We start from the raw sequence: 13,572 nt of genomic DNA, 5'->3' as shown, positions 1-13,572 counted from the left end.
AAAAAATAAAGTCTCTCTCTTGCACGGTCGAGCACAGTTACTCAAACAAGACATTTCTCTCTGTGTGTGTGTGTGTGTGTGTGTGTTTGAGCCCCCCTTTTCTGATCACGGCTGTTGGTCACAGTCATTCAACCATCCAAACAAACATCTGAAAACTAGAATGTGCCAAGCTTTGATGTAAAAATGCGTAAAAAAAATATATATATAGATATATATCTATATATATATAGATATATATCTTTATCGATATAGATATACATCTATAGATATATATCTATATAGATATATATCTATAGAGAGAGAGAGAGATTTACATAGATATAGATATACATATAGATATTGGTTGCCATCTTTACCAGTTGGTGTGTGTGTGTGTGTGTGTGTGTGTGTGTGTGTGTGTGTGTGTGTGTGTGTGTGTGTGTGTGTGTGTGTGTGTGTGTGCGCGCGCGCCTATGTACTGCAAGGTGGGAAGCTCTCTCTCTCTCTCTCACACACACACACACACGCACACACACACACTTGGGAGCTTGCTGGGAGTCCTCTGCAAAATACAGTTTAATTTCTTTGATCAGCAATAATTAGTGCAATGATATTATATAATCTCTGTATTCTGCAACTGTAATTTCCATTGCAATGTTCGCTGGCCCTCCAGTAACTCCTCACACTAACATGGACACTCAAGCAAAGAATTTTCTGAAAAGAGCAAAAAGGAGTAAAACAAACAGATCATTTTCAGGTAATTGATTCGATTCGCAGAGGATAACCCACTCATGCCTGTCTCTCACTCTTATTACACTAGTGGTGACACACACTGGAGAAATGAAACATATTCACACCCACATCAGTTGACAAATTGGCAATGATGCTTTTAGCGGACCAAAAAAAAAAACAACATGTTTGAGATGTCTTGGGAAAGCAGGTTATATATAGATGTCAGGTTACTATTTTTATCCTGTCTAAACTTATGCTTTGAATAAAAAAAGGGCACCTGGATTCTCGCTCAAGTTTTGCACTCTCATCTGTATTTTTGCTGCATTTCATCAGGGAAGCGCACAATCACAAACCGGAGGCAATTTTGTGTTAAATTTGTTACACTGACTTTGGTTTGTCGTCTCGATATTTTATATGCCCCAAATTTGACGTCAGGTTAGTGAGTCTGCACAGATCTCCGCACAATTTAGATTACTGGTTACATACACTGACTAGCTGTCACTCCAAAATAAATAGAAATGGATATCTTCAGAGTGCTTGCTTCATTCTCTTGAATGTAATTTAAACTTCAGGAAGACAGCTTTTGAACAAAAGTGCTCACTTCAGCTGATTTGACCTAAGTGTATCCTCCTCTTGCACATAATTGCAACCACAGTCTTGCATTTATGGTGAACTACACATCCGAGAAGATGCCTGGAAATCAGCAAATGGGAGGGACATTGACTCACCCCAACTTCACCATCAAAGAGAGTTAGAGAAGTCGGGGCTGCCTGAGAACTTGGAATGCCTCGGAAAGACCTAAATTAGCTTTCTGATGGGTGACAAATCACAGGGAAATCAAAAAATATGCTCATCAATTATAGTATTGTAATACATGTGTCAGGGAGGGGGGTGTCTTGGAACTACCGTATAGTTCAAGTACATGATACCTGAGCATTCCAGGAACCAGAGACAGTGTGAGAGTCTCATAATGTTGGTTAGAACTGAAGACTCCCAGGCAACTCAAAACAGGTGATAGTAATTTGATGAATTTAAAAATATATTAGAAAAAAAGGGTGTGTTGAAAAGGGGATAAAGTTCTTGTAGGAAAAGAAATATTTTATGATTGAATATAAATTCAATTGATACTGAGGAAAATAATGAAATAAAGAACTTAATTTGATGAATTAACTTCCCCATAGAGCAATTTATCTTGACTTTCCTGTAAAGAACAATGTGTTACCACAAATGCACAATTCAAACAACTATAAAGAGACTAATGACAACTATCCAAGCCTGAATTCCCAAATTTAACTGATGAAGAACTGATAGACTGAGACACTAGGTTGAGTCCATGCTTTACTAAGAGCTCAAAAGCTAATAATAAAAGCAGATCAGAGGGCATGCGTGTGCTGGTTCTTGAATGCTGTATGCCGTTGATCCTTTTCTGGAGTCAATCCGGCCTGGAAGACTTGGTCTCTCACAACCCTCAGCGCTAAAATCATCTTCACACATAAGAAATTAAATTTCATCCCGAGAGGAAAAATAGAAATCTAAGAGACAGGCTTGAAAAGGTGTCCCATCTTGTGAATCTCTGCAGAGAAAGGAGAGAGGATTGTTGGACAACTACAGGTCCGCAGTTAAAAGGCAGAAGAAACCGTGAATGAAAGGTCCCAAAGGAGGATCTTTCAGTAATAATTCTCAAATGTCAGAGAAAGACCTAATGACAGTGTAGCTGATTGTCTACTGCATCAGAATGAGGATTACACAGACAGTAGTGGCCTTGTCATACTGACAGCTTCAACAGCACGACACAGTGGGAAGCTTATCATAGGAGAAAAAAAAAAAAAGACTTGTTGGACTGAGATCTGACACACAAAGCAATGTCAGAAATTGCTCTCAGTTCCAACATTGGCAGATTTAAAGTAGTTAAAAAGTATAACAATTCACGCTGACATGGTTATCAAGAGGGAGAAAATGCGAAAAAGAAAAAACAAAATCTGGATGGTTTGACAACAGGAAGCAACGGTTGGCGCTTTAATAGCTTTGAGGACATGTGGCAAAACATAAACATTTTACTATGCACATTCAACTAAACCGTAAATTATTTAGCAAGTGATGAACTATCTTCGGGCCACTCATAATATTAGCACAAGGACACTGCAAGAAATACTCAAAGCATAAATAATGCCACAGCAGATTGTTCACTTACTGGTGGACTCAAGAGTACTCAATCAATCCATAACTATTTGTTGTATATAGTGCTGCTATCAGTGGAAATTTCCAAGCATTAAATCTTATTCTTTCAACAACTTTAATACATGAGGCTCAACCACTCACTGCATGTAAACACATACTGTATAAGAATACGGGGCATTTATCATACATCACATATCTGTCAAGGAGCAGACAGGATGTATGAAAGGATATGTTGGAGAGAAGGTCATCCTAAGGACAGGCTCAAGCTTGACTGACTGTACTGAAATGATAATCAGTTTGCTGTCTGTGATTGTGCCTGACCCACTTTCTCAAACAGTATTCCAGGTTCAAGATTGACCCCTAAGTTTTATCAGTCAAATCAAATTACTGCAACAATGGACATAATCTTGTCGTCTTCATCTTTGTTGAAGCTGCCCTGGACCTGAGAAACTCTGTTGAGATGATTGTGTACCTCAGAGTCTTAAAGTGGTTTGGGTCTTTCTCACAATGCACTCTCCTCATCTGTGGTTTACCACTAGATCACATGTGTCAAACTCAAGGCCCGCGGGCCACATTTGGACCGCCGCATCATTTTATGTGGACCGCAAGAACATCTTAAAAGGTCTGAGGTCTGAGTATCGTGTTACCTGCCACGTGATGGCCTCCCGCCATTAGATTGTATCTACGTCAATGCAATTTTCAACAAGCGGAATTGAGAATTACAAATTATCCCTTAATGTCCAGGAAGAGAAAAGTTGATTCAGATGGAAGGCTGCTTCAAGAAGTTGGGAAGGTGAATCCATGTTTGTGCTTCAAGGAGAAAAAAAGCGGTATGTCTTTTGTGTTATGTGGCAGTATCGGTTATCAAAGAGTATAATCTGCTTTGGCATTTTGACACCGAACACGGAGCTAAGTAGGCCAAAGTTAGCCTTACAGAAAAACAACAAATTGTCCAACAATTAAAAGCCAAACTACAATGGCAGCAGAATGTGTTCACGAAAGCCACATCCAAAGACACCGCAGCAGTGAAAGTTAGCTTTACTTTGGCTGATGAAATCGCCCAAGTTTCAAAGTCTTCAATGTCAGAAGGTGCCTCCTCGAAGCAGTGCATGGTGAAGGTCTGTGAGCAGGTGTGTCCCGACCAGATAAAGATTTTAAAAATGTCAGTTTATCAAGAAACACCATTGAGAGCCAAGTAACAGAACGAGCAGGAAACCTGGCAACACAGCTGGCAGAAGAGACACGCAGCTACATAGCTTTTTCATTAGCTCTTGATGAAAGCGCAGACAAAACAGATACAGAGCGGCTATCCATTTTTATTAGAGGCATTAAATCGGATCACTCTGTCACTGAGGAGCTGTTGAATGTAGCTGCCATGCACGGGACCACAATGAGATGGGACATTTTTAATGTAGTGGAGACGTCTGTAAATAAAAATGCATTTCCTTCAAAAAAGATGTTGGGATTAACTACAAACGGTGCACAAGTAATGTGTGGAGGAACAGTGGTATTGGTTTGTCAGAAAATGTATAGGTAAGCAATTTTTTTAAATCAAATTAATTATTTGGTTAATGAATTTGTTTTTTGTATTTCAACCAAGAAGAGTGGATGAAACTGTGTGTAATTTAATGATTGTGCTTGAATTTTGTTTTGTTTGTTATTTTTAGAACATGATCAATGGATGAGGATGATGGAGAGGGGTTCTAGTTGGTCTGTTAGAGGACAGGTAGCTTCAGAACTGATTTGTGGGAACCACATGACTCAAATGCTTAAAATGAGGCATGGGCCACCATATGGGTAGGCATAAAACACTTTGGATGTGACCTAAATGAAGTTCAATTAAAAAAAAAAACATCCCCATAGAGGTAATTGACTTGAAGCCACTGCACATGTCGATGTGTCATTATTTACCACTGGCAACAGATTAAAAATGTGAGTCATGTAGTCTCCATTTTGGGAAAATACACAAGATCTCGTGGTAGCATAAGCCGCAGTGCACACCAGAGCGCCAACCATCTAGCAAGTGGCTTTCCAAAGGAATTGGCTGATGCATTTCAAAAAGCTATATGTTCACATGGATGCACTCAGCATATTTTATGGCAGCAAACGAAAAAATGAAGACATCAAATTGACTGGAAGCTAGTAGGTATATTTAGTTGAAGATGAAGCAAAATGATACTTGTTCATAATTTCAACATTTGGCAGGAAATGGTTGCAAGATAAGAATGAGGTGAGAAAATGCATTGCAGCAGGTTGGAAGGGGAGGAGAAACGAGGCAGGAGTAATGTGTAATAAAAAAGTATCAGCCAAATTGGAAGGAAAGCTGTACAAGACAGTGGTGAGGCCAGCTATGCTGTATGGTTAAGCAACAGTGGCATTGAGGAAGAAAGGAAGCTGAACTGGAGATAACAGAGATGAAGATGTTGAGGTTGTGTTTGGGAGTGACAGTAATTGATGGAATCAGGAATGGGTCCATCAGTACATTACATTACATTTGGCAGCCGCTTTTATCCAAAGCGACTTACAATAGAGGACATAGGGACTGTAAATACACTTGCAAATACACGATGCACAGGAAATATACACAAAGACATACACAAACATACACACACACACTGCATAGCCTAACTTGCTGCCTAACCTGATCTGGGGCATCAGCGCAGTAAAAAGTCCTGAAAGAGAACAGTTTTTACCTGTTTCTTGAAGGTTGAGATAGATGATGCTAGTCTTGTTGCTTCTGGAAGTTTGTTCCACCACTGAGGTAGTAGAACTGAGAACAGTTTTGCCTGAGATCGCTTAGAGCGAGCAAAAGGTACTGCTAGTAGGTTTATCTGAGGCACAGCACATGTTCAATTTTTTTGGAGATAAGGTAAGAGAGACCAGACTGAGATGGTTTGGTCATGTGGAGGACAGTACAGTGAATATATTGGTTGAAGGATGCTGAGGCAGGAACTGCCAGACACGATGAATAGAAGAAGACCAAAGAAGATTTATGAATGTAGTGAAATAGGACATGAAGATAGTTTGTGTGAGAGAAGAGGATACGGACCATGGGGTTCGATGGAGGAGGTTTATTCATTGTGTAAGTATAAAACTGCCACATTTGGAACAAAAAAATTAATTAACATAGCTCAGAGTGTTTGTAAGGTAAGCGGTTGTTTGACCACACATTTGAAATAAAACATGTGCAGGCAAATTCCAGGAGAACTAGAAACGTAACTGACATCCGATGAACTGGTCAGTTATCCAGACTAAATAATCTTTTCACATTAGATCCTGTGAACTTGCCAGAATAACACAAATACTACGATAGTAAACCGGTTTGAAGGCAAAAAGGCATTACAGGAAATAACATTAATCCATATTAAAAGTTGTACAATGAAGTCAATGTTCTCCCAGAAACCTAATATGGTGATTAGCATCAATGTGGCCAATAGAGTGTAGAGCTGGAAGTGTTTATGGAAAACTCAGGTTCAGGTGATCCATCTGCCGGAGTGATTCAAGCAAAGAGTATGCACACCCCCTTTTTTTCTTCTCGAAAAAAGATGATGTTGTATGGTTTAGAGACAGCGGCATTAAGAGGAAAGGAAGCAGAGCTGGACTTCACACAGACGTTGAGATTCTCTTTGGGAGTGATGGTGATGGATAGGATTAAGATGGAGTCCAGGGGGAAAGCACATGGTTGATGTTTTGGAGATATTGATCTGGACATTGTGGATGAGTACAATCACCTGAGAATCCACATTAACAATAAACTGGACCGGATTAAAAACCACAGATGCAGTATGCAAGAAATGTCAGAGCCGCCTGTTTTTTTTTTCTCAGGAGACTCGTGTTTCAACGTCTGCAGAACCATGCTGCAGATGTTCTATCACACAATGGTGTCCAGCATCATCAACTATGCTGTAGTTTGCTTGGGCTGTAGGCTCAAGGCAGCTGAGTGGAGTTTGTTCTGGGAGTGGAACAGGAGTCATTAGTGGAGGTGTCAGAGGGGGGAATGTTGAGGAAGCTGCTCAGTATCAGGGACAATACCTCTCATCCCTTGCACGGTACACTGGAGTCCTACCAGAGCACTTTCAGCTGTAAGACTAAGTCTACTGAGGAGCACCACATAACCTCTTTTTACCTATGGCAATCAAACCATATAACTTCTCCCCTTTCTGCAGGAACAAAACGTGAGATAACAATCATATCAATAACATGTTCATTAGTGACTGTACTCTAAATATGGAGCATTCTGACAAAATAATTTCCTTCTGGATTAATAAAGCTGTTTTCTTTTCTAAGTGAGAGGCCAGATCAAGATGGTTTGGACATGTACAGAGGACAGATGCAGGAGTGCAGTGCAGAAATTGGTAGGATACTTAGGTTGGAACTTCTGGGTAGGTGGTCTAGAGGAAGAGGATATTTATGGATTTATAGAGGTAGTGAAAGAGGATGAGTTGGTTAGTAGATGAGAGTAGAGGATGCAAAGAATAGGGTTAGGTGATTCGCAGTGGTGACCCCTGGAGGGAGCAGCTGAAAGGAAAAGAAAAAGCAACACTAGAGACGGCATTAAAACATCCAAAAGGGGAAAAGTCAAGACCGCCACTAATTAGTTAGTGCACATTAGGTGTAATGCAGAATTTCAGAAGCTTGGGAAATCTTGGAAAATTTTGCATCAATAGGACCATCTTTAGGCCGCACCCCTTCTCCAACAGGTCGCCATCTGCAAATCTTCCCTGACGTTGTGCATGGCTAACCACTAACAGCTACTGCTGACTTTCAGGAATGGCAGGCCAAAGCCATTATAAAGAAAGAAAGGTTGCATAGAGTCAGGGATAAAGTTTGGCACAGCCCCCGAGAAAGCCTGGTCTGCCAAATACTTGTTTCCCCATTATGCAAAATTGACAAGGAGGCAGGAGACCAAACTATAGCGGTGTTAAAAAGGCCAACAAAAATGCTTTATTATAGCTAAAGCGGCTGTCAGCAAAGTGGAAAAACACTGGTATTGATGCTTTTAGAATGATTATGAAATAACATTATGCTTAACATCCAGCCAATGTGGGTTAAATACAAAGGGAAGAAAGGTTGCCCACAGAACAAATTTGTAAAACTAGAAAAGACCAGGGAAAAAACAACAATACTTTTTCATATTGCTTCTTAATATTTAGATAGAAAAAAGAGAATTTTTGAGGCTAAATTCCTGTGTGTTGGGATCAATTAACTTGACAGCAGCATATTGATTCTGTCAAAGGGGGGATTTCTAAATAACATGAGATAAAATTTTGGGGGTAAATATTTAAAATGGCTTCAAATAAGTGTGTGAAGATGAGATAATTCTTAGTTCCGCAAAAGAGAAATCACAGGATCAACATTACAGAAGCAGGCCCTTGCCTTAGCAATAAGGTAGGTTAATGCCATTTTGCTCAATTATTGAACAATGAAATCTCATCACAATTAGTGATTGAAGCACAAGAAAAAAATTATGCACATGCAAACTTCAAGAATTCTAGCTAATTTCCTATAGCTTTAAAAACAACAAAGAAGGATTCTGTGAGGTAGAAACCTTGATTGAATTCTGGTAGAGCATAATTTGAGCCAAAAATTATTAAGTGTAAGGTAATGAAATTCTGTTATGATGCAGTTTGAGACATCCACAGCCATTGAGATTGCAGAAAGAACCGTGTGGATGCACACCAAGCCCTGCAGATGCATGCATGCGAAGACAAGGATTCACTTAATATGCACCCTGAGTGACTGCAGCAAGCGCTTTCCCTTAACTTGGATTTGTAAGGCATGGTGTGGATTTGCTATCAGGCTAAAACTGAAAGAGGCCACTGAACTAAGGGCACACCGCTGATAAAATTAAGCCAACAAAGGATGCTGCCTGGGGGTGGTCAGGCTTCTGCACTATGGTCTCCACATGCAGCTAGAACTTCTGTGACAACGCTCAACAAGAGGCCTTGGGTCATAGACAGTGACTAACCTGGAGTATATATCCCAAAACCCAAGCCTAGAAGGGTTGAAGAGTGCACTTGAAATATGATAAATGTTTGGGCGTGATGACACCATGTTTATCAATGTCCCCAACAATGTGGGTGTGAAACTTGTACCCAGCCGACCCAAAGCCTCCCACCAACCTTGTGTGTGTTACTGCAGATGTCTCAATTGAAAACATTTAAAGTAGTGCTTGACTAGTTTGCTATTTCTGCCATATGTTAGCACATTTAATCAAACAAGTAAATAATAAAAGTTGTGGCTTACAATAAACATGCAGGATTGTTTATAAATGAGCAAACGCCATCCAAGACTACATTTTCTCTGATCATGACTATAGTTTGTTTCAGCTCCAACAACTGAAAACTTGGCAACATACAATTTTTAAGGGCAGATTTAAAGCAATTCAATTACAAATATTTCTTTTCTCATAATTGCTTTTCAACAATGACTGACGTCTGTGCACCAAGCTTGGCCATTTTTGGATGTAAAACATGACTAATATACATGCAAAAGTAACGACACCCTGTAATGTACATGACACCATCAAGGTCTCTAGAGCCTCTTGAATAAACCTTTGGTGCTGTGTGAATTAAATTCGTTTCTGCAGATATGTATTTTTACTATTTTTTTTTTTTTTTTTTTCACAGTTTAAAAAAAAAAAAAGCTCTGGCATCCCAGCAGCCCTAAGTATACAGGGCAACATACATATACATATATATACATACACACACACACACACATATATATATATATATATATATATGAAAATCCCACAAAAATTGCCAAGGCAGCTTCTGTGTAATCACGCTGACAAAGACAAACAAATAAACAGCTGTGAAAACAACCTCCTTGGTGAAGGTAATATGAACCATCGCAGAGTCAGCAGCAGCAACGCATCTTATGGACTTTATGAGAGATGACACATTGTGACTGTTTGCAGGTCTCAGTGTGAGCCAGATGACAAGTGATGTGAAACACAGACGATAAGCCTTGCTGTTAATAATCTCCTGTGAAGGTGTTCAAGTGAAGGGAAAATAAGGAAATTCAGTCAGTGTGAAATATTACGATGATACTTCGCTCTTATTTGATCTTGAAGTAGTAAAAGCACAGCAACATGCGGGAGACTGATACATTGAGGCAGTTTGTGTGCAGGCTCAGAAGTGGGAATTTTATGGTTTGAATCTTCTGTGAACCTGCTAAGAAACACATCAAAATGCAAAACCGAACTACTTTTATGCAAATACAATGTGCTGCAGGGAAAATTATCCAGAGCACTGCAGGTGATTAAACTGGAGACTCTGTTTAGTGAGTGAGTATGATGAAGTTATGATCTCCTGCTGTGTAATCAATGCCTGCATTTCAAAATATTAGCTGTATATACTTTGGTGCCTCTTGCTACTGGCTGCAGCCCAAGGTCTGCTCAATTTGTCAAAGGCTTTCATACAAGCCTTGGCAAGAGATAGTTCTACATCAAATATGGTCTAAATATTAAATGCTATTTCTGATAGATTGATATGCATTCTCAAATCACTTGGACGCCAAACAACAAAAATGATGAATCCACTACTCAACCAAAATATATTGTTGAACAGATGTGACTTTTTGAAACACAAATCATGAGTAAATACCTTGCTTAAGATGTTCAAGAAATCACCTTGAAAAAAAGCATTAAATCCAGTTAAGCACAACATTTTGGTCATATATAAGTCATATTTTAGAACTGACTTAAAGATCACTATGAACAATTTTCCCAAATTTATTCTCATATAAAACAAGGAAATTCGTATTTAAAATTTCTGTTGAGAACAGCTTGACAATTATTTAGAAATATTGAGATAATCAAAATTGGCAAGTATAAGCAATTTAATGAGTAGAATTTTTGTAATCCTTGAAATTATAACCATATAAAAAAGATCAGATCAGCTTTAGTCTGTGTTAATGGCCCCTGAATCCGCATCTAATCTAAATATGAGGGATTACAACTGTAATATGATGTGTATTTCACATGCCTTTTTTCACTTTGTTTGGATACCATATAGTCTCTTTATATGTATATAGTTTTAAATCTCCATGACCTATTTTTTTATACCTATTTCAGTGACAGATTAACCAAAACCCTCAGGGGTATTCTACCTGTATGTTTCTTTCTTTGGAGAACAATAACCAGACAACTAGCACATCAATCTTTGTGCAAATGGACCTTTGGGGAACCACAGACACTATCATTTTCCAGTTATTTTAACCTCTTTAACCACTGTGAATGAACCCCTCTGTTTGAGCAGCTTTGCAAGAACTAATTCAGTAAGGAGATTAAAATAGGGGGAACAGGTATGGTGAGAGGGCTGTGGAGGAGAGGGAAGAGATTATCGCTGTTTCTTCCATGCTAGTATTTGCTGTGAGCTTAATCCATAGCCACAGAATCTGAGCTCCCACATCGCAGTCATTCAAACACTAGTCTTTTTGAAACGCTTAGCCCCGGCTGTGCTGGAAGCTAAAGAGAGGGAGTCTCTCATGCTTTTATGATGTTTAAGCAGCAGAATTGTTTTTTCTTTGCCTCTGCAGCTGTGATAAGGATTCATTTGATGTTGCAAGGGGTCAAGGTGCTTCTTGTTGAAAGGGTTATTTTTCCATCAAGATTGTTCTGAGAGTGTACTGCTTGGTGTCAGGGATTGAGGAGTGAAGGATATGAAACAGGCAAGAAAAGATCTTACGTGCACATTGTGTCCTTTGTAAAGAATATTGGCTCGACCACTCAGGGGGAAAAAAAAAATTATATATATAAAAAAACAAACAAACAAAAAATCTATATATACATATATAAAACTATAGAAACACATGTGTATATGTTTTTTAATATATATACACATATATTTTTATATGTATATATATACAAACACACACATATACATATATGTGTGTACACACACACACACACACTTACATACATACAGTATATATATACATACAGTATATATATATATATATGAAATATATACATATACACATAGACATCAATGAGACAGAATTCATACTAAATCACTAGGCAGCTGTAAGACACTGAAAGCCTTTCATTGTTGTGAAGAAAATGAATTATGCTACTTTCACAACATTATTTATGCACTCGCTGAAGGCTACATTATGGCTATTCTCAACATTTTGAGAAGCAGACAGGTTATAATTTGCATGCTATGCTTTGTGCCAAAGAACAGCAATGTTGCTGTTGAAAAACTCTGGGACTGCATTCCACTACAACATGTACAGTTCAGGAAAGATTAAAGTTATGGCAAAAAAAAAAATGGTTAAAGTATGGTAAAGGTTGGCAAAAACACATTTCTGAAACATTTGTGAAAAGATTGTGGTCACAGCCATTAGGAGCACTCCGAACCAAGTGTTCAAACCACTGACAGCCAGGCTTTTTCCTGCCTAGACTATAAAAATGATAAAAGCAGTTCAGTTTTTGTGTGTTTAAAAGTTTCTTTTGGGGACCTGTTACAGACACTCCACTGTTCAAAGAAGCTTACTAGACCAAATTAGTGGTGTTGATAATCTCTGTAGTAATGCTGACCAAAATACAAAAACCTTGAGGCTTTACCTATAAAAGAAAAAGCACCCTTATTATCATATTCAGATATACATAGAGCACAAGATAAGCAAAATTTGACCAATAATTTTAACCTATCATGGATGAACCAGGTGGTAGCTACTCAGTAGTGCCTGGGGAGCAATTAGTGTCTTACTCAATAAGACTTCAACAGGCTAGGAGGACCTGGGACTCAAACCAGGAATGCTTGGTTCCAAGGATAATCGCTATTCCCCCTAGAGCGCAAACACAGTCCCCGAGCTAACAGAAATTATGCAATCCAGATTCCAACATTTGGAGAATTTGCAGGGGTCAGCACAGTCAGAACGCAATGGCTGACCCTCGCCCTGGGTGAACCACCCCCTTGATCATGGCATCTCCCCTGCCAGGTAAGCAGAAGGTTGATGGTATCTATTGTTTGAGCAAAATAATTTGGAGAGGTCCTTTCTCTGGCGATGTTTATAGTTAGTTACAGTTTAAAAAACAGCATTTATTAGACTTGTCTGAATTTTTCAAATGAACATTTCCACTGGACCAGTAATGACAACCCTCAATCACAATCAATATTAATTCCTCGTGTTGGAACATCATTATTGTTACATATTAAACAGATGTATGAAAGCCACATTATCTAAGGCTAACATCTATTTAAGGCCCACCAGGGATTGGCAAGATAGCTATCTGGAGGCCTGATCAGGAGAGACTACGGTAGCCAATGGTGGCATTTTGGACCCCAGGAGGATATGCTCCTATCTTGTGTTCTGTGAAGAGCAGAGGTAGTGCTTCTCCTTCGATCTGTTTCATTGGCCCGGGTTCTGTGGCCTGGGAAGGTTGCCACACATGAGCCTGACAAGGAAGCTAAGTCTTGGTTGGAGCATCTTCCACACGTCAGTCCATCTGACGGTTCTGGTGATGATTGCCCCACAGACTGTCAATTTGTATTGATGTGTGCAATCAGAAGGGCGTTGATTGTCACTACTTTGGAAATCAGAAGGAATTTCACAAGAGATGCTTTAGCCCATTCCAGGTCTTCTATTACAGACAGCTGATGGCCTTGGCAACGGTTTGTGTTGTATTCAATTTGCATTACTGTAATTATCCTGGACTTTGCATTAAGGTGA

General features: G+C 39.1%; 1 non-coding gene across 1 annotated transcript; it reads right to left on the bottom strand.

Annotated features, from left to right (window-relative positions):
- Positions 1 to 12,685: 12,685 nt before the first annotated feature.
- On the bottom strand, positions 12,686 to 12,848 carry LOC147221662 (U1 spliceosomal RNA). Its single transcript, XR_015107900.1, has one exon. It is a non-coding gene; the product is annotated as a U1 spliceosomal RNA (small nuclear RNA).
- Between the last annotated feature and the right edge of the window lie 724 nt (positions 12,849 to 13,572).

The sequence above is a fragment of the Fistularia commersonii genome, chromosome 22 (genome assembly GCF_037954325.1).
Source record: "Fistularia commersonii isolate RoL2024-O1a breed Wild chromosome 22, RoL_Fcom_v1.0, whole genome shotgun sequence".
NCBI lineage: Eukaryota > Metazoa > Chordata > Actinopteri > Syngnathiformes > Fistulariidae > Fistularia > Fistularia commersonii.
The sequence above is the reverse complement of the archived record's forward strand: the minus strand, read 5'-3'. Positions and strand labels throughout refer to the sequence as shown.